We start from the raw sequence: 22,671 nt of genomic DNA, 5'->3' as shown, positions 1-22,671 counted from the left end.
CTTTTCTGAAAAGTTTTACTGAAAAAGAGATATTTTCAGGTGATTGCTACTACGGATAAGCTTTACTTGAAAACAATATATACACTATATATATGCTGAATACACTGATTGTTCTTCATGCAAATAAAATTACAAAAAACCTAAATTTAATTCCTATTTTCCGTTCTAATGAAGGATTTCTTTTAAATACCATTCATTAGTATAAAAATATAAAAACGAATATGTGGCATAATTTATATACATTTATATATTTGCATGAATGATTTTCATGTTTACCAAATTGCATCAATATATATATATATATATATATTGATGCATGAATAATTTTCATGTTTACCAAATTGCATCAATATATATATATATATATATATATATATATATATATATATATATATATATATATATGGATGCATGAATGATTTTCATGTTTACAAAAAAGGCTTCACATTAATATAGGAATGGATATATACCTGTGATAATTAACACACTATTTTATAATTTTGAATTGTTGATTATCGTTTTTTAAGGATTGTTTGGAAAAGTTTCTTTTCTTTTTATTTTCTAAATTCCTAAAAGGGGTAAATGATATTACACAAAATAGTAAAACAAAATTAACAAATTAATTTAATAATATAGAATATGAATTAAGGATTTTTTTGTGAATCATATGTAAAGCCCCCTGCTTAACCATTATGAAACATTCTACGAATCATCAGATGTATGAGTGATATCTTAGTTTGTGGCTAATCTGCAGTTTCACCTTTTCTCCTACGTGTGCATTTAAATAGATATCCTTTGTTCTCAAATAATTCTGTTGTTTGATGGTATGTGGGAAAATATCCATCTAACGCATTATTAAACTCTTCAAACCCATTAAGAAAGGCTAGATTTCTTTGTCTAAGTAACTGTCAGTGGAATAACATAGCATTATCATATTCTACAGTTAGGCAGATTTTTATCTAAATACGTGAGTTGGATCTAAATGTTATCATTCAGACATAAACGCCTTTTCAAGTTCCTGTGGTGAATGGTTTGAGAGGTAAGTTGTAATTACATTCTTTGTCATGGTTCACTTACTTACAATTTCCACTCAATCTCCGAAACTGGTATTGATGGGACTGAAGTAACTGTACTTTAAAGGTAAGTGTTGCGTCTTGTAATGGTAATCAAGTGGATAGCTGTTGCGAAATCTCCTTTGGGTTGGGAGAAGTAATGCAGTTTGTAATGAAATGCGACGTTGAACTTCAATTAAATTATTCGGTTCATAATATAATCTTTGATGAAATATTTTCTCTTATTACATTGTGAGATTTAAATTCGGTTAATTGTTTTTGAGAGAGGAAAGCTGCCGTATTCTTAAAATGCAAAAATGTAAACAATTCTTTCAATTAGTTCATTGTTTTGAAAAGAATACACTAATGGGAGAGACTGGTGGTGGAACGATATCAATTAATTGGAGTAGATTGGATTTAAAATTATAGATGGTTGAATTGAAGTAGCAGTTATATTAAATAGGATAAACTTTTTATCTTTTTATAATTGAGTAAATAATCATTTGAATTCAATTCTTTATAAAATGAGATAAAAGTTAAAAAAAAGTGTTAACATATTGTGTTAATATTCTTTTTCTTTATTCCAATGAATGTCTCTCATTTCGTTATGTGATTTTAAGGAAAACAAAATATCAATTTACGCAATTTTGTGAGAAAAAATGGTTGATAAATTCTAATTTCTGTTGACTGCAATTGTCTTAAGAGGAATTTTTTTCTCCTTGACTACTTGGATCAATATTTTAAATTACCATTACGAACTAAGGTAAAATTGGAAACTCTGAATAAAAAGTTATTAGAATAACAACAAACAATCTGAACAGAATAAACACAATTGAAACTTATTTAGATGAATTTTAAAAAAATTCAAAGGTGGAATTCGAGTAGTCCGAAAAATCATAGCATGACAATAACTTAAGATTGGTTAGTCTATTTATATTTTATTTTTAAAATCTACTTTTAATTGTATGGTAACGCTAACATGCATACAAAAAATATAAAGCACCTTGATTGTTGTAAAATATAATTAAAAATATTTTTTAAAAATCTATTAAAATTTGAAAAAAAATGTACAGAAATGAAACAGATATAACTGAAAACTTATTATTTTTTTTTTTTTTTAGTTTTAAAGTAATGTAAAGTAATTTGTATGTAATAATAAGCTTCAAAAATATAAAATGAAAAGCATTGGAATTTCGATCAATTTTTAGTTAAAAATCAAATTGAAATTTTGTAAAACATTCAAGAAGTACTAATATATCAAATTTGGTAGTTGTAAATTTAATGATTTGTCCTATAAAAATGCTTGAACTATTTTTTCACATGTCGCAATTCACAGGTGGTATATACATTGTCATATTAAGAGTATTATACAATATTTCAAAGATAGAGAGAGGAAAAAAACCCAGTATGAAAAATTACTTTGTTCTGCATAAAAACCACTTTAAAAATAATGAATAATCTGTCTCGCTTTCATTTTGTTGTGGTTGCAAAAACTATATATGCATATTAAAAAGTTTTTTAAGTGTTACTTAACTTAGTAGGCAAAATTATCGTCTGACTTTGGGGCTTTGAAAGTTATTTTGACCGGATCTTACAGTTTTAAGTTACAACCAGGTAAATAGCCCGCCACTTTAGCAGCATCCTCTACACTAATTTTCTTTTTTTTTTTTTTTGCTTCAAGACTGTGTTATGTCTGCTTCCATATTTGCTAACATATGCAAAATTACATAAAAACATAAAATTTTCTTAATAAAATATAAATGATCAAAATGTCTATGAAATATGTAGTTTTTATAGGCATATCAGATTTTTGATTCACTTATCGATGTATAGAATACTAAAATAAATATTAAATGAATTTTTATTTCAAAATCTAATACATCGATGCTTAAACCGCTTATTTCCATTTTTTAAAATTTATTTTAATTTTATCTAGAAATAGAGGTCAAAAATTTTTTCACGCTGGTCCCTGAGATTGTTTGATTAAATTCAGTGGAACCCGAAGTATGCCTTCTTTTTATTTCCAAAGTAGGAAATTGTTTTAAATTTTAGGACTTATATTATTTTAATGATTATAAAGCAAAAGGGAAAATAAAAAATTATTAAAAATTCGGTAACAGTAAGGAAATATGGCAGTCATGGAAAGTAATTGAATAAACAATCAAATGGAAAAAATAAAAGTCAGAAATTTGTGTCACGAAAGAGAAATGGAAGCTTTAAACCCGTGAATTTCCAGCAAATAATGCCACAGATCTCAAAAATGTTAAAAAAATATCAAAGAAAATGACGAGAAATTGCTTCTTTTTAATCTCATTTGATTGTCAACTAGTATGTTATATCGTCCATATCGATACCTAACTATAAGGAAAGAAAGCGACAAAACCTTTTTTTTCCTGCAAAACCATAGTAATAAGTAAATAACTTCAAAAGTAATTGAATAAACAAGAAACAAGCTTCAGGGTGATTAAAATGTGATCAAATGTAACGGGTCATTCGGTAAAGGATAAAAAAGAAAGAATCAAAACAAGTCAAACGCGGAAATCGCTTCTAAAAATGTGCTCTCCCGACCTTTTTTTTTAGTGAATTTGGTGACAGACTGTAAATTTCTGTGAATTTTCTCAAGATCGCATTAGACTGAAGCGGTTTTTGCTGTAATGTTTTTTTTATTATATAATAAATTGGTCTTTTAATTCTGTGTCGAGCCAACTGGTGTTGACAGATGATGAGAGGAGTTTTATAAAATAAATTCGTGTTTATTTCTTTCACAGTCTAGTGACTCTGGAATGAAAGAAATTCCTTAAATTTATTTAATGATCGAATATGTTAATGGTCTTAGAAAGGCATATGTCATTAAGGTTTAAAAGAATAAAAGTGTTTTTTCCTTATATTTCTTTAAATCAATTTACGAGAGTTGCTACCAAATTTAATCGTTTATTTTATTCTTTTTAATCTATTTACATGGATGGCTGCTTTTTATTTGTATTTTTAAATTAAAATAAAAATTGTCGATTTTGTTTCTGAAATGCCAAGAATTCCTGACCGTGCGAAAAGACCACGGATGTGTTTGCGTTTGGATTGACTATAGCTAAGGTAAGTGTATTTTTGGTTATTTTTTTAAACTGAAGTTATTTTTTAAATGCTGGTATGAGACAGAAGAATTTAAAATTTTATATTTCTTAAATTAATTAATTAAATTAAATTAAAATAACACCCCACTTCCGAGTCATATGAGAACTATTTCAGAACGAACTTTGCAATTTTAAACCATGATTCACCAATCCTCCCCACTTTTTCTCAAACGCTTTAAACTTTGTCTCCTCGATAAATTATTTTTCTTCGATAAATTATTTACTTAATTTTACAATTATCACCATTAATTATATAATTTAAAAAATAATTCACAATTAAATTCAAAAACTTTCATTAAAACTTTTAGTTTGAAATCATTATTCTATAATTTTTCTCTGGTAGAATTATAAAATTCTCTCTATGATGAGGTATTTATTAATTTTATAATCATCACCGTTAATTACCAAATTTTTTTAAATTATCGTTCATTGAATACAAAATTTTTAATAAAATTTTTTATACTACAATCGTTTTCATATTAGATATTTAGCAACTTATGCAAGGTTCATACATTCAAACATTTCAAGGTTCATACATTTCAAAGATCCATTATAGCAACACAAATAATTTAATTTAATATCGAATTTCATATTAAATATTTCACCTTATCCCATTAACAAGAGATTTATTTTAAAATGTATAAATGTTATTTTATTTAAAAATAATCAAATTAATCAATTTATTGTATCATTTAATAAAAAGAAAAAAATTATCATGAATAGTGAAAATCGAAATTCTCCCGTTCTTCTGTCCTGTACCATCTTGAATGTGAACATTTTATTTTGTAAGAAATTGCATTTAATTGCAATCCAGTGACCATCACAAGGTATTGTATGAAATTAATGTTTGATAAGCAGGGATTATTTTTGAAAATTTTAATAAAGTATATTACTGATTTGAACACATAAAGGTATTTATAATTTTAAATGAGAAAAAATGCGTAAATCATTACCCTCCAAACTTTGCCTTGGAAATGAGAAAATTTATACAGTTTATTTCAAAAATTTCAACTTAAAAAATATTTAGTTGAATGGAATATATTCAACTAACATCTTGTAAATGTCATTTCGCACCTAACGGCATATTGTTCTGTGCTTCCTTTTCTTTTGCAAAATAAGCAGTGAATTCCAAAACACTATTGACGTGACGCACTTGATGTGTCTCACGTGACCATGATATGACCCCATTAGAAATTACCCCATTTTTTTTTTTGAAAATTTTAATTCTTTTCTTTTTAGCCTTTTTTACAAAAATATATATAAATAGTTCATTTATAAATTCTGTTTGTTATATAATTGTGCAATTCAATCTGCATGACTAACTTAATTTTAAACTTTTTTCTAGGTCATTTGTTTGTCCTCTTCCAAGTCGTGAAGAAGAACATTCATTGCTGAAAAACACCAAATGTGATGATACTTATTTAAGAAAAATCTGACTTTGCAAGAACAAACAAGATTTAAAAAAAGAAGACATTTTAATCAATGGATACTACACATATGAAGATTACTTGTAGTTAGAAAAAGTTATGGGTATAATTATTCATTCAGACATTCAAGTAAAATTTGAGAAATCGTGAAACAAATCATTTCTCTTATAAAAGAATAAACGAAGAGCATGGACGTATAAGAATCTTTTATATGATATGTATTCACGATCTTAAAGAATATGAAGATTTTTGTTGAAGAAAGAACAGTGCCAAAAGAAGATATCTGAAGGATATTTACCTAGAGCTTCAGAAATACTAGTAATAAGCAAATTTTATTGAATTATTATTTTTAAATAGTCTTAAAAGGTGAATATTTAAATGTGCAGCAAAAATCAAATATCTCAATGGAATATTATCTCTAATTAAAAACCTGCTATTTTTGGTGAGTAGCTAATCCAGTTATATTATGAACCATATTTTTATGTTTATTTAACAGTATAAACCAAGTAATGGATAATTTTTAAAAAAAAAATTTAATTTCATCGATACAATTGTGTTAATTTTTATCACAAACTTATCCCTTCCCGAAATTTAGTAACAGGAGATGTCGATTGAAGAGATTTTGGCGTTGTATGGACAAAAACGGGTTACAATGAACGGAAAATGGATTATGTAAAGTTTTATTTATATTCAAATGTTAAAAGATGAGAAAAGCCAGCTCAAATTTGCTTGCTTTTAAAACTGTCGGTCTCCAAAATTTCAACAGTTTTCAGAATTTAAAATTTTCGATCAAAAGTCAGCAAAAAGATTTTATTAAAATCTACCGAATCTTTTTGATTACCATCAATTAATGCTTGATATTTATTTATTAATATTTTGAATTTATGGGGTGCAATTACATTTCTGGGTAGATATAAGGAATTCTTGAATGTTTTGCTATCAAATATTTATGTAGACAGTGTAAATGCCGATGAAGGCACAATGGTCACTCACTTTGTCAACTTTTGGTTTTGAAATGTAAAACCGGCTGAAAAATATTGTCCCCATAATTGTTGCAGGGGTATCTATCAACTAAACATTGTCATCCCTCACTACATCATCCCTAAAAGGGTCACGTACTGAAATGATTTTAGAGACCCTGGATTAGTTATTGAAAATACGCAAAATTGCCATTTCTTCGTATTTTACAAGAAGAATTTCAAATGTTTTCAGATATTGATTCAATGATAACATTGAAATAAAGAATCCCAATGTTAATCATCGGGAGTGATCTCCTTCAAAATTTTCTAGTCTGCTCTCTAATAAAGATGTTATCTCCCTCCCTTTGCTTTAAATTATGAACCTTGGCTAAGCCTGCGAATGTCCACTTGGCATTGGTAAACAATAGTTACGAAATATGGAACTTTGGCATAAATCTAGTAATTTTACTGATTTTTTTTTCTCGATCTTTGGCGGTTGATTTCTGGCTATTGCGTTTACATATGAGCAAAAATACAGACCGACAGACTGTCCCCCCCCCTCGAAAAATTTGGTTTAATATTTGATATAAATCTATATCTATAGATTCTTAACTTGTGTGCCAAATTTTATTTATATAGCTCTTTCCATTTTGTTGTTAACGTTTCACATAGACTCAGACAGCCGGATGGACAGATTCCCTCTAATTGGATTTCGTTCAAAATTTGATAGAAATATACAAATTACATATACAAATCCATATAGAAATCCATATTTGATAGAAATATACAAATCCATGTATCGAATTTCATCCGTTTAGCTGAAAACCTTCTTTTTTGAGTTATTGCGTTTATAGGCAGACAGACAGACATAATTTCAAAAATGCATTTTTCGGACTTATGAATGTCTGAAAGTGATGTTTTATCAAAATTTTAAATTCGAATTTTTTGACGACTACAATCATTGCATTTCATATCCGAGAATGCAAAAAGCTGTCAAAAAGTCAAAATAGCTTAGCATTGATTCAAAAATTCAAAATTTTGATGCGTGTCATCACGTTTCCTCCAAGTACACCAAGTGATCAGCGCTCTTTCCGTATAAAGATATTCATCGAAATAAATTCAAAAATGATTGAGAGACGACGCGTTGAGAGCCTGCGGAAATGACATGCATTAGCTTGAAACGAAAGTTTTTCTTCATCTCGTTAACGGCACATCGGGAATAATAACAGTACCGCTAGCTGCCATCCCAGAACCGGTTTCTTTAAATTGTGCGAAAAGGACGCTGTTCCGGATGTAACAGGAGCAAAAGGTGATGTTGGACAGGGTGTGTTCCTCACTCTTTTTTCGGTAATAATTTTTAGATGGATTGCCCACAGCGATTTGAAATCTGCATTAATGTGGGTTACCGAGTCTTGGATCCGACTGTTATTCAATTGAAAAGAATGAATGGTCGTTGAACATGCGAAAAATTACTTATGGCCACAAAGACAAAAATAAAGTAATAATCTTGGCAACTAATGGACTGTCTGAGGAAGAGCTGTGCATTTTATTTCCTACTGCACCTGTTGTTGCCGAGATTTTGATTTTCTAAAGACCTCGTTATTCATTGTCTGCTTTGTGAACTGATTAAGGAATAGTGAGAAAGTCAAACGCGATTCGCTATCTACATATTATAAAAACGTTTTGATGTTCTGAACTGATGATTCTTTTAAGTTATAATCCCAAGCAAAATTTTATATCTTGATAGCAACTACTCCCATTGTTTTTTAATTTCTTGAATACGAAATGTACAAAGAGAAAGTATTGCAACCGTCAAAAAAAAAAAAAAAAAAAAAAAATCGAACTAGGGGTTTTTGCTATCTACATGTTTCCAACCTCCCTGAGTCACAAAAACATATGAGTCACAAAGTTTCCCTCAGTTCCCCTGAGTCACAAAAACATATTTTTGAAAAATGTCTGTCAGCCCGTGAACACTGTAACTCAAAAATACTTTGATCTAGACGGATGAAATTTAGTTTACAGGTTCTATTTCACATTCGTTGATTTTTCTGGAAATTTTGAAGAAAATCCATTTATAGGAAGTCTGTCTGTCTGATTATTCGATTTTAAGTTAGCGCGATAGCTAAAAACCACATGGATAAAATTCGGTACTCAGATGTAACGTCAAAAGTGTAGATTTGTATCAAATTTGGAACCAAATCCGTCATGTGGTTGACCGTCTGTCTGTCTATACTTTCACAAACATGTAAACACGATAACTAAAAAACGCAACGATTAAAATATATGAAATTTGATTTGTGGTTTTGCGACTACATTGCTTTGAGCTTCAAATTTTGGTTTTAATTGTTCAGAAAAAAGGCCCCCAAAATATGTATTCGGTGTTCGTCATTTGTGTATTAACCGCATCTCAGCGATTTATTGTGAAAAAATCATCGCCAGATGATGCATTCTAATAGGTTTTTCGACAACTTTTGTTCTTCAATGGCATACGGTTAATATGTAAATATATTTATGATAGAATATGCGAGAAAGTTTCGAAAGTTTCTACTTCCGTTGGTTTCAATTAACATAAAATTATTTATAAAACAATATTAAACTGATACATGTAAAAAGAATACAAAATTCTAAATTTCTTTACAATTAATCAAATCTCCGTTTTTCTTTATTTTTTCCTACTTACTTACAAACTTGTGTTCATAGAATAAATTTTCATTGGTAGATGGAATTGCGAGTGAATCAAGTTTAAGAATCCGTGATGTAAAATTTTTTTGAAATGATCAGAAATATATAGGTATTTCAGTTAAACTATGATTTCTTATTGTAGAAAACGAGTTTTATTTTTAATTATTGTTTAGTACTGTAATCGTGTTTCATAATACTTTGCATATTGTTGATTTTCAAAAGTATCTTAAAAGTTTCGTCCCATTTATAATTCTTCTTAGAATATCTTCAGTGTCATATTTTAAATGAATACAAGTTATTTTTAAAAAATTGATTATTCTAAAAATGACCGAAAATGATTTTTAATGTGATATATTTGAAGTTGAAAGAACAATAAATGCTAACTCTGTATGTTATGCTAAGACGGGTTAAAAATCTTTATAAAATTACATTGATGTTATAATTTTTTTTTTGTTTTATTAGGGTCAAAAGAAAGCAATGAAATAAAATAATTTCTAGTTCAAGGTTTTTACTTTTGCTATAAAAATGCTTAATTTTTCATGAAATAAGAAAAAAAAATTATTATTTGAAAATAGAGAAAAAAGCTCTCCAAGATTCCGATTTTTTTTGGGGGGGGGATTTTACTAATTTTTAGTAATAAATGGAAATAATATTTTCCTTCTTTCTTTTTACTGAATATTATGCGAAGAAAGGCTGATTTATGAAATTTTCTATTGCACGAGATATGAAAAACTTTAATTTGCTACAAATTTATACGAAAATTCTCTATAAATAATGATTTAATGAAAAAAAATTATCAACTTGTTGAATTTAAGTTCACTCGGTAATATGATTCAATCGACTTTAAATGCATTGAACGGAACAATTATATAAACTATGAGCTTTGAATCAAACTTAGGCCACTGAATTATTTATCATTTATGCAATTATCGGTTTTTCAGCTAATAAAAGCAAGAATATTTTTTTTAAAGTTCATTAAGAGCTTACTTGAAAATGTTTTGATGTAAAAAATTTTCTTTTCAGCCAAAACTTATGTACTTCAAAAAAAAAAAATGAATGGTATCGAAATAATTAATAATTTCATTATATTCCTTTTTTTCTCTAAGCAGACATCAGAACTTAATCTATTATTTTCGTTTATACAGGGAGTTTGCATTCCAAAAATTAAATCCACGGAAACCCTCTACTATATTAATTTTATGTTATAATGCACAATTATCTATCGATTTAACATGTCATCATTATACATTCTGTAATTATGTAATAAAACGGAGGAATGCTTATACTTCGTTTATTTGTACTTCATACCTACGTATTATTAATGATTATGAATACCCACATAACTCTTCCTTAACGCATGCATCGACTTTTCAGTGTTTTTGCATTAATCCTACGTAAAATACAAGACCGATTTGTCATCGCATATTATCGTTTTCTGTGGGCAATTTTTTATTATTAATAGCTTATTCTGACCGAAACTTTTTATACCCTTAGAATTAATTTAACTTCCGAGATAATTTGTTACTCCTACCATAGATCGACTGCCTACATTTCCGCATTGATTTTTCCAAGTGCAATGAACTAAGAGACGGCCTTGACTATTAAATAAGCTGAGCTCTGGAAACGTGACTTTTCTTCTACGAAAATAGCCGCAATTTTTTACCTAAAAGTGAAACGCTGCAAGAGTTTTTGATAATTTGAATTATTCTTTCGAAAAAGTTAAGATTTTTCGACAAAAATTGTGATATTGTATGTAAAAAATGATTAAATTAAGGGATGTAAGATATTGTGTTATTAAAGTGTGAAACGCTACATTACAAATGCTAGTTTTCATCATTTAATTGACGCCTTAGTTACTATATGAAGTCTTTAGATGGAAAAAATAATCGTCAAATTATTATTATTGTTTTTGGTGAATCTTCCTTCAAAAAATTGATAAAGATATGCTTTGATTCTCGTCGTAAATTTTTCTATACTTAATATAGTGTTTGAAACAGAATAGAAAGATCCAGCCTTTGAAATGAATAAAGTATGGGATGCATTTGTTTATAAAATAAACTAATTCCTTCATGTTTTGTTTAGGAATTTTTTTTTTTTTAAATTTTGTGAAATAATTTCAGGTGAAAATGTTTCATTGGCTATCTCCAATTGATTATGACAACTTTGTGCTATATAATAAGTTGATGAAATTTTTTTAATATGTTGGCAGTTCTAAAAACAAACAAAAAATTGCATTTTTTATGTCAAACCTGTTAGCTTAATTCTTTAGCTAAACATGATGTTGAATTTATCTATCTGGTTTTTTTTTATCAATCTGTTTTTTTCGAAAATTTCACTGACATGTGTGGCATAAATGACATAAAAAATATATTCTTTCCATAAAATTTATGTATATGCCAATAAGTTAATATTTTTAAAAAATACATAAAAAATGCTTTACATAGGTACATAATATTTTGAAGTCAAACTATTTTGCGAGAAAAATTTGGTAAAACCACTTTTTAATTCACAAAAAAATTCCTTTCAGACTGCAAAAGGGTTTTTTAAATTAAAATTTTAAAATTAGATTCAAAATTTTAAGAATTTCGATTTCTGTGAAATTATTTGAGCTAGAAGCTGATTGAGCTGATTGCAAGAAGCGATTGAAATGCTTTTCTTTTTTTCCTGGTTTGAAAGAGTTTCATTATAGAAGCTATTACTTTTGAACTAAAAGTTCTATGCAAAATAAAAATCCTAATTGCTTATCAATTAATAAAGAATAACAACTTGAAGCTGCAGGCTTTTTGCAGTTTATTTTACAGAACACTCAAACATAAATAGAGAGAAATAATTGTATGGTTATGTATTTCAATGTGCTATTATTTTAAATTTGTTATGGCACATTTAAGGACTATTTGATCATTTGTTGGGTCTGTTGCCTAATATTAAGTGGCTAAATATAATAATATGCATTTTAAACTATTTCCTTGAGCGTTTGTTATTGTTCTTAGTAAAGCAGATCCTGCTCAACTCTCTGTGACTAACAAGAACCTCATCTATCTCTCTACTTGAGACAAAAACTATTATTTACTTGCATGTTTTTAGTTCTAATTTTATCGGAGGCTTCTAACAAACCGTAACGAGCGATTCATTTACCCTTTGCAAAACCGACAGAAGGATTCACCTTCCTGGTGAAAAAGAAATCGGATAATAACACGTCATGAATAACGAATGGCACGTTATAGATCGAAGGAATGCCTTGTAATAGAGCATCATCTAGCCTTCTACCGTTAGGAATTTTTGTTGCGTGGAGTCTTCCCATTCCCCCAGACACTCCACACTTACAATAGCGTTACAGGAAATTCACCTCTCTTGGTTCAAAGAGCAAAACAGCTTCGATTAAATGATCCCTACACGCAATCGAACAACAAAAACAGTTCCATTATCCCCAATGATCACTCAGCTAGTATCTTGAGCACGCTCTTCCATTGTTTTGCTGCTATGAGATGGAACTTTTCGTATCTTGACGCCATCTTGGATTATGACGTCACTTCGGGAGGAGTCGTCTGTCACGGTGTTTCGTGAAGGAAAAGGTTACACACGCACGTTGAACTGATGATTGTATAAGCCGAATCACTGCGATAAATTGGTGATCGGTTTATGTCCAGACACACATTTGGGGTACCAAGGAGGTTAAAAGGCTTTAAATGAAGGATTTTGATTGGGAATTGTAATGGAATCTTTTTTGTACTGAAGATGATCTCCTTTTTTCATTGTTCCATAGTGTTATCGATGACCTGAGAGCTTTTACACGATGTACACCATAACCCATATACTTAATGTGGAGCAAGTGTTTTAAGTATCGCTTTTAGATGGGAAGCTTTCATTGAATTGTCTGATGCCTCAGTGTTGAAAATGAGACAAAATGGGAGAGTCAGAGTTCAAAGTGTGCATGGGCTTTGAATTACATTTATAGATTAGAGTACATTGATAGGCACACACAAAAGTATTATGATGGATAAGCTTTGAACAAGATTGAGAAATGTAGTGTAATCTGTAGAACATGATATTTAATTTTGTCCCTATTTTTAAATGTCTTTCATCAAAAAAGAAAAATTCTTTTTAAAATACTTTTTAAAATTAATTTAACTCCTTAATATTGAATCACTTACAAAGCTATAAAAGTAAAATACACTTTTAAACTACCAAAGAATGATAAACTTGGGATTTTCTGATTATTGTAAACAGGATTACTGATTATTGTAAACCTCAAATACTACTATTTCCTAATTACAATGAAATCGGTTTATTTTCCTTGACGCATGCCAACTGTGCAGTACCAAACCTTGCAAGCTCATTGAGAATATTGCCGTAGAAAAGATGGATATGACATAGTAAAACGTAAGATAACATGCGTTGGGATATTAAATAGAATGACATTAATCATGTGACCGAGACGTCTTAGGAACTATTAATTATATTGTTTAAATATTAGATGCCTTTTGTTTAAGATGTATTTTGATGCGGTTGCCTAATTCTTTCGTTTTAATTAGTACTAGATTTAAAGACCCGCCATTTTATCTAAACATATCAAATGATAAAACTTAATCGAGTAGTTTACTCAATAAAATTTTTTTGTTTGGTCTGTAAATTTTTTAGCATATAAAATAAACAAGATTTTAATCAATTAAACAAATCACGTTTATTTTAGCCATTTGTTTATTAACCGTTTTCCCTACTTTTCTGAAATATCTGAAAAGCCTTCTGCTTAATATTCAAATAATTATAATATCTAGGCAAGCTTTTATTTTTATTTAACTTTCAAACTTTTTTATTTTTCATTTGCAATACAAAATTAATTCAGTTTCGAGCTAACAGTAAAAACAGACTGCTTCCAAATATGTGTTAGTGTTTTAAACTTCAGTATAAACAATGATATGCTTTTAAAATAATAATTCACAATACTTTACTTATTTTGTTTAATGAAAACACAGAAATTGATGCAAAAATGTTATTTAAAATAACTTTAACATTGTGAGCTTCGTTTTTACGTGCGTTCTGAATTAATGAGATTTGCCATTGAAAGTTAAATGTTCATTGAAATATATTAACTAATTCTAAAAATTATGTCATTTATTTAAATGCAGTGTTTTTATTTGATAAATAAACTAAAAAAAAATTACATTATGAAAAAAGATTTTCGAGTTCAAAGGACTACTGATCATTTCACTTGTAAGTTCGTGTTTCAAAATTCCACTGAACAATGGCTGTTTTTATTTTTGATCCTCGTGATTTGAAAACTCTATTGAAAAGACGACGACTTACTCTATTGTCTAGTCGATACTATCATGTATCATTGACTTAGAGAAGAAAAAAAAACCCCACTAATTTCTTTTGATGACAAATTCTAGTAAACGCTGAGGAAAACGATCTCGTGAATTAGATTGTGATGTTTCACAATTTTCTCTATTCGAAAGTAAAATAAGCATTTTTTTGTAAAATTTTTCTTATGTTAAGAGGCGAATGTAAGAGATTTTTATCAACTTATTTCATTTATTGCTGATATTTATGTTTTAGTTTTAAAAGAAAACAGCAAAAGCGAATAATTTATTTGGCTGAAGGGGAATAGATCTCGATTGGCAACATCTATTTCAGCAGATTGGGACCAGGCAGAATATTTTCGAAATAAAAAACATTTTTATATATAATGATTTATGCAAAATAATTTCATCTTGCATTGAGAGCCCTGAAATATTGCATTTTCAACGTTTTATTCTATTGTATTTGTCCCAATGTTTAATTAACTTTTTGAAAATATTTTATTCTTTTCTCAAATGAAGCAATTTTTCCACGAAGTACACCAAGCTATGGATTGATTCTTCTTCTTGTAATACACAAATTGAGAATAGAATAGAATTGCAAATTTGTTTAATATCAACATAAGCCAGAAAATAACGTGCTAAACGTTATCTTACAGGTATTAAAATGATTCGAAAACACCAAAAAATAAAACTATTTATTGAACAAAAAATGCATTTTATAATATGATATGGCGTTAGTTGACTTTTAAAATCTAAGCATTTTACTGAAAGTATTAATTTGATTTGTTCTAAGTTAAAATTTTCTACTTTGAAGATTTTCCTGTAATGTTTATATTTAAAAATAGAGTATAACATTTGTAATTATAATTTTTATCATCCATAAGAATTGTCATTCATCTGCTCGTGCTGAATTCTAAACGTTGGCCAGATGTCACCCTCGTCTTCGAAACGGTTCAAAATAAAAACGTCCATCCTCAAAATAACCCTAATCTATCTTCAAAATGGAATGTTAATCTAGCTGAAATATATGTGATTGAGTTTTACCCTATTTTTTATAAAAGAGAAAAGATTAATTCTATGAATATAAAATATTTTATTTTTTAGGGCTTAAAATTTCATTTTTTTTTTGTCCTGTGCATATTTTTATTACTATACAATTAAACAAATCAAATTATTTTATTTAAAAGTTCAAATAATAATTTGAAAGTTATCAAGCTTTAAATAATAGTAAAAAAATGTCAAAAGTTGTCTACCCGGTTTTTTAAAAAATTCGGAAAGATGCATGATTGTCATGATTTTTTTAGAATATGTGTGCAATCAAACTATTTTAAAATTTATTTTTCTAACAAATTTAATTCATGCTTTAAATATTTTTTCATCATACACATTTTTATTTTTTAATGATTTTTTTTACAATATTTCTTATTTAAAACATCTCGAAATTTTAATAAGAGAATTGGTTGATTTGTTTTAATTCAAATTAGCAATATTAATGCAGGTGTTCAATTCCTCTAAAGTGAATAATAGAAATTTTTCGGCTTTTGGATTATATTTAACATTTAAATTTACCAATATTGCTTATAGATTCAGATTATACAATTTTGTTGATGTGTTTTTTGGCTATTTATCATTGATATATAAATAATATCCCTTGTGTTTTGAAACTGTTATTTAATTTTCATTTATTTAATTAAGAAACCAAGCATATCATTTTTACTGAATTGTATCAAAACAATACTTAATCATAGCTATGCTTATTGTATTTTAAACAGCTGCATTTAAAAAAAAATCTGCTTCTTGTTTAACAACAGCGTAGTCTTTTTATAAATACTTCTGTAAACATTTGGATCTCTGTTGATTTTTCATGCAAAAGTTTTATAATGCCTTAGAGACTGAAGTTTTCCATGCGAGAACTGCTTAAAATACGTTCCTTTAAATTTTTTTTGTTGCCGTTCTAATTTTGAAATCGTAGAAATGGAAAAAGAGGTCAGTGGTTTGGAGTAGATGTTTTGGAGTGGCTATCTGCAGTGAATGGTCAGAGAATTCTCTGATCCTGAAATTGTTTTTTCAGTCTTAGTTTAATATCTCTCAGATTTAATTAGATATCTGTCCCTTATAATTACTGTTAATAAGTGGTTGAAAATATTTAAAAGAAATCATTGAATTCTCTGTTTTTTTATTCTCCAAATAACTGAAGCATGTATTAGTTGGATAAGGATTTTTTAAAAAATAAAATTCTCTTCGTTTGCATCAACAGTTTATATATCTCTTGAAAAAGTACTATCGCTGAATTAAATTGATTTCTATTAAATTAAATGAAAATTTTATGTCTTTCTAAAAAACAGTAACTTATTGTTTTACGCTTAAAATAAAATCCTTCGCTCATGCTAGATTATTGTATGTATCGTCAATGTATATATATATATATATATATATATATATATATAAAGTTAGCATATTAATGAATTACAAATAAAAAACAACAAACTATTTTCCATTTCTAATTATTGTTTCCTCTATTCTTATCTGTAATTGTTTGTTTGTTTCTTATGGCACTTGCCATGGACAAGCCCGCTGTTACAAAGACAGCGATTTTAAGCCGGTGGGGGAGCGCATCTTGTTTTTTATAGCAGCGCCAATTAGGGCCAAGAGTACGACTTTGCCACTCACGCATCACTCATTCGCTTGCACAACCCCTTTTTACAGGGGGGCACATTCACACATCTCACAGATAGAACAGGAATAACAACCATGCCTGAACCGGGACTCGAACCCAGGACGCCCAGATCACGGGGAAGACGCGCTACCCCTATGCCAGGACGCCGGCTTATCTGTAATTAAAATTACTATAAACATGCATGAACGTATTGCATTTGCTTAATTTTTTATTCCTATATTAGAACTACATATTTTGTAAGTAGCAAAAATTAAGCAAATGTACAAATACTTTTGTTAAGTGCTTCTAGTAAAAAAAACTCTTATTGTACAGTGTACTAAAAAATATATTAATTTTACTCTCAAAACTTAAAAAAAAAATAATCCTTTTTATTCTTTATTCGGCTGTGAAGGCTTCGATTAAAAATTTATTATTAAAAGTTGCATTCTATTTGTAAAACATGTTGTGGTTATTAATTGATTTATCATAACTGAATTTGAATTAAATGATAAAATTATTTAGTAATATACAAAACTTTTCAACTATTGTTTCTTCGATTATATCTAATCATTAATTATCAAATATAACAAAAGCTATTTTACTGAAACTGTATCATCATTATGCATTGCATTTAGTAATGTGTGGGTATTAAATGCAAATGTAAGCATTGCAACTATATAACGATGCAGGCTCAAGACTATTCAATCGTGATATAATCATAAGTTTCATTAAATCATTGAAAAAATAAGTATTAACTACTAATTAATGATATTACGATGGTAAAGCATGTATGAACGATATTTAAAATATATGATTTCATCACTTTATTGACACAGTCAGTTCTTTGTATATTTTAACGATGCTTGGCTGTAAGATAACTGGCGATATTTTAATTCCTAAAAATTTCGAAGTTTCTTTGTGTTATATGGAAATATCTATTTTCTTCGTGTTATAGGTAAACTTTGTTTTAAAAGGATTGATTGTACATTGTTGTTACATAAAGAAATCATGGTAAAAGATAGCACATAAATACACTGTATTTGCCGTTGAACTCATCGGTAAACTGTCCTCATTACGAGATAATCTTGACAGCTTCTGTTTTCTTTGTTGGCAGGTTCGGTCATCGTAATAAATCTCTCATTTAATATCGAATCATTATAAATGAGGACAAGATAAATTTTTTTATCCATGTCACTTTCAGTTAATGTGGCCAGATTTTCAACATTCCCTCTTGGGACTATTTCAGATAGTATGAGGATTGACAAAGAGTGAAATATCCAAGTCATCGTTATACATTTCGCTTTTAACACTGAACTGTAGTAAATATGGATAAGGGAATATCTTTTAAGCAAGTCCTTTTCAATTAATGCGGCCAGATTTTCTGACCTTCAATCCGGGACTTTCCAGATACTGGAAGAGGAGTCAAAGATTGAAAGATCTGTCAGTTTCGAGGATCTAGGACATCGATTACCTTTAGAATTATGATTAATAATAATATGATTATGATTAGTGATATGATTATGATAATGATTATATGTTTCATTAAATTAAATTTAATGAAACATATAATATTTAAAGTAATTATAACAGTAAAGATCTATTTATTAAAATGAAATGATTATATTCCATGTATTGAAGAGTTTGAGTAGAAGAATTCGTCAAAATCTCATTTTATAAAATAATCTGGTAACTTTAAAAAAAATTAATATGAACTATTACTTTAATAGAGCATTTTTCGAGACTGAATGAAGAGTAAAAAACAATAATATTTGGTCATTTTGCTTTTTACAAAAAGTATAGGTCAGTAATATCCTTCCAAATTCTAAAAAATGTGTTATAATTTGCTTAAAGTATAAATATCAATATTAAATGAAAATCGACTGAATAATACTTCAGACGTGAATTCATTTAACTCATATTTTGTTCTTAATTACTGAATCAAGCTTTGGAAAACCAATAAAAATGTCTTGATTATTTTAATCAAAGTTTGTGCCACATTTAATTAATTCATTCTTACAATAATGAAATAAAAAAAATCGGAATATGGTAATTTCCCTCTGTATTCTTTGTTCCGATAAAGATCTAATGATGGTCATTTGACATAGTTCAGATACTCTTACAAAGCACTGTAGCTGATTTACTGCTTGTCTATTACTTTAAATTTTCCCATCACCTCCCGACCAAATAGAATCTGAGTCGAAGAACTCTAATAAACAATGGGTGTTATCAGATTTTAATCGAATCGCTCCGGAACTGACCCTGAACCGCCATCAATAAATTTATTTGCCATATCTGTATAATTTCTTGTAATTTGAAGTAGCTAACAGATCATTGATTTTCTAGAAAATTGCATTTAGTGGAAGAAAGAAATAGAAAATGAATCGAAACGAAATGGGTCAAAGCGGAGGTGATAATTGCTTTCTTTGGCCACACTTGAGATTACATATGTGGGTTATTTATCCGCAAACTGTAATGAAGAACCGCGCCTTCCGGAGAGGAATGATTTATAGTCCACCAATTTTTCGTTTTCTTCACGGTATGCTGGCAAAATGTACTTTGGACAACCTGTTTGACTACCAGGCTTTTCTTTTTCAAAGTCATGATTTTGACCCATTTCGTGTATTAGAATGAATCTATTATTTGAGATTCCATTTTTTTGCTGTGTACCCATTGCTTGATTCTTAGAAAAAAATAGCATTGTTGTAAAACTAAATGTATACTACCACTCTTAATCAGAATTCTTCTGTTATGTAAAATGGTACGGATGACCCCACCTGTTTTTAATGCCCTTTCGTTCAGAATGAATATGCATTTCTTTTACATTAATTTAAAATTTCGAAGGCCGTTTCCTGGATTAGTAGATAACTGCGTTTGAAAAATTTACATTGTCCGTGAAGGTATTTGAAAATTAATATTACTTGTTTTTGTAAAATTATTGTTATTATAATGATTTGACATGCTGTGACTATTTGATCACCTTTAAGCCACATTTAATATATGTTTTCAATAAATAAAAAGTCAAGGTCAATTATTTTCTCAGAGTAGTTATCACCAAAACCTAGTGCTTTTTTTCCCGTGACCTGCCCAAGGATTGGCGCAACTTCGATGTCTATAGTTTCAGTGATTGCTGTGTCAATGGCTATTTGAGGGGGATTTAGTAAGAAGTGAGTTAATCACATATTTCTTATGTGTTTCTCCATTTCTTTTTCTTCCGTATCAGAAAAAACTTCTAGATTTGGTGGTGAAAGCAGTCACCACCAAAGCATCATAGATATCACAAATTATTGTTTGCTAACATTACATAATAATGCGTAATAATTATAATTTTCAACAACTCTGTAATAATCAGAGAAAATATCCATATTTTTATACATAGATAATTGGGAAGAATGACTATTTTAACGATATAATTGAATCAGGCGCAAATAAACAGCCATTATAATGAAAAATTTTCAAGTATTGTGTGATGAAGTTACTGCTGATAAATATGAAGGGATACAGAATTAAATACTATTGCAACATATTAAAATATCAATTGGACGGCATTAATTATGGTTTTTTTTAATATGAAGAAAGAAATATGTGAAAGGGATACTGAAAAGAATTGTCTAATTTCTTTAATTATTGATTAAAAAGCCATCCTATTGCTTTCATAAATCTTTTTATTTTGAAAGATTGATCCTTTTAATACAGATAAGATAAATAAGATTTGCATTTTTATTATAAAATTGTTAAAAGCGATTAAACTTCCCATCATAATAAGATATTATTATTTTTTATAATTTTTAACATTATTATTGCAAATCTAAACTACTAGGGATTTACTTAAAAAATAATAATTGGTGATACGTTTATAAAACATGAATAAAATTCATTTACAAATTGAAAAGTTTTTCGTTTTAAACCTATCTTATTATTTTAATTTGCACTTAACTAGGCCTAATTCTTTTTTACCTATTTTACATTTTAGCAGCTTTGACATTGTTTTCGGTTAGGTATTATTAATGTAAGAAGTAACTGATTTGCCCTATTTTTACTTAATCATAAATTTAGTTTAAATAAATACGAGGTTTTGTTGATATCTTAAAATTTATTGATAAGTTAAAGTGAAATTTGAAATATAAGTGCATTTTATCTCATTTTAAGACAGGGTAGATAAATAGGATCCTTTCCGTTTTACTAAAGTTTCATTATTTGTAAATTCTTCAATAAAAAATACGTTGTCTGTGAAAATAATTAAAATAGCCTTGATTTAATTTTCTAATGTAGCTTAAAGACTAATGAATTTTTAGCCAATATCTGTCAGTTTGATATATTTTTGTGAATTTGATTTGCGTGAATTTCAGTGAACTATTAGATATAGCGCACAGTGATCTCTCTATAATTCGGTTTTTCGCCTTTCCGATTTCTTCAGTAATACATTTTCAGATGGGCGTGTAGGGAGTGTACAAGGCACTGTGTGCTGATCTTGGCGTGCGTACGCAACAAGTTGTTGATGAATTTTGAAATATTTACTATATATAGTAAAATTTTCTGAAAATATTGGTATGTTTTATAAGTTAAATTGAAGATTTGTTATTTAAATGCGATTTTTGAAAGGAATTCTTCATTAACTCGGCATTCTTTTTATATGATATCCGATATATTACTGAAATAATTCTGGACTTAGTATCGCTGATTACATTTTCCGGTACTTTTTTAAAAAGAAATTTCATTCCGGCTATTATGGTTTTCAATTAGTATCACGAATAAATATACTGTGATCTCCACAGTAATTGTATTCCTATATAAATCTAAGACAAAAAATAATTAGATTAAGTAAGTCACCAGAAGTAGCATGAATTACGTGAAAAAATATTGTGGAATTATAAGCGAAACTTTTCTTATACTTTCGCCGTTTATTAAATAAAAAATGCAATTTAGTCTCATTGAGTTCAGAATTGTGCATTTAGGAGGATGAAAAATTAAAAAAAAATTAAATAAAATAGTTGGAGGAAATTTTTTCCTTTGTGATAACAATTTTGGAAAAAAAAGTTAGAGATATTTTGTGAGATGCGGCAGATGAAAGGAATAAAAATTGATTCTAAACTGAAGAAATGGGTAATACGTTTGAATAAAATTTATTTGACAAAATGACAAGATAAACAATCAGTACTTCAGCTTTACAATATGAGGCAATATATAACTTCTGAAATCATCTAACGCTAACTTTCCGATACTATTTTTATGAATCGATAAATTTAATCTCACGCGATAAAGTCTCAAAAACCAAATAAATCAAATTTAAATGAAAGAAAAAGTATAAAAACAACTTAAATTCGAAACGCTTTTTAACCAACAATTCCTTTCTTTCATTGTTTCGTTTCACTTAACTTTTTATATTCGTTGACAATTTTATTCTGTTAATGTACTGCCGGCGATTTTAACTTGTTTTGAACGCGTGTGAATTATGTGCTTTTTTCATATT

The 22,671-nt window shown here is 28.3% G+C and overlaps 1 protein-coding gene across 3 annotated transcripts in view; it reads left to right on the top strand.

The window, feature by feature from the left end:
• The window catches only part of LOC129958917 (cadherin EGF LAG seven-pass G-type receptor 2-like), a 111,791-nt gene that overhangs the window by 9,128 nt on the left and 79,992 nt on the right, over positions 1 to 22,671 (top strand). The window contains exon 2 of one of the 3 annotated variants that reach the window (XM_056071656.1): positions 5,526 to 5,925. The exons of 1 other annotated variant lie outside the window; for it this stretch is intronic. The gene's annotated coding sequence lies outside the window, so the exon portion shown is untranslated. Of the gene's footprint in view, positions 1 to 5,525; positions 6,050 to 22,671 lie in introns of those variants that run through there. One more of the 3 variants, XM_056071658.1, reaches the window with a different exon arrangement.

The sequence above is a fragment of the Argiope bruennichi genome, chromosome X1 (genome assembly GCF_947563725.1).
Source record: "Argiope bruennichi chromosome X1, qqArgBrue1.1, whole genome shotgun sequence".
In the NCBI taxonomy this organism is placed as follows: domain Eukaryota; kingdom Metazoa; phylum Arthropoda; class Arachnida; order Araneae; family Araneidae; genus Argiope; species Argiope bruennichi.
The sequence above is the reverse complement of the archived record's forward strand: the minus strand, read 5'-3'. Positions and strand labels throughout refer to the sequence as shown.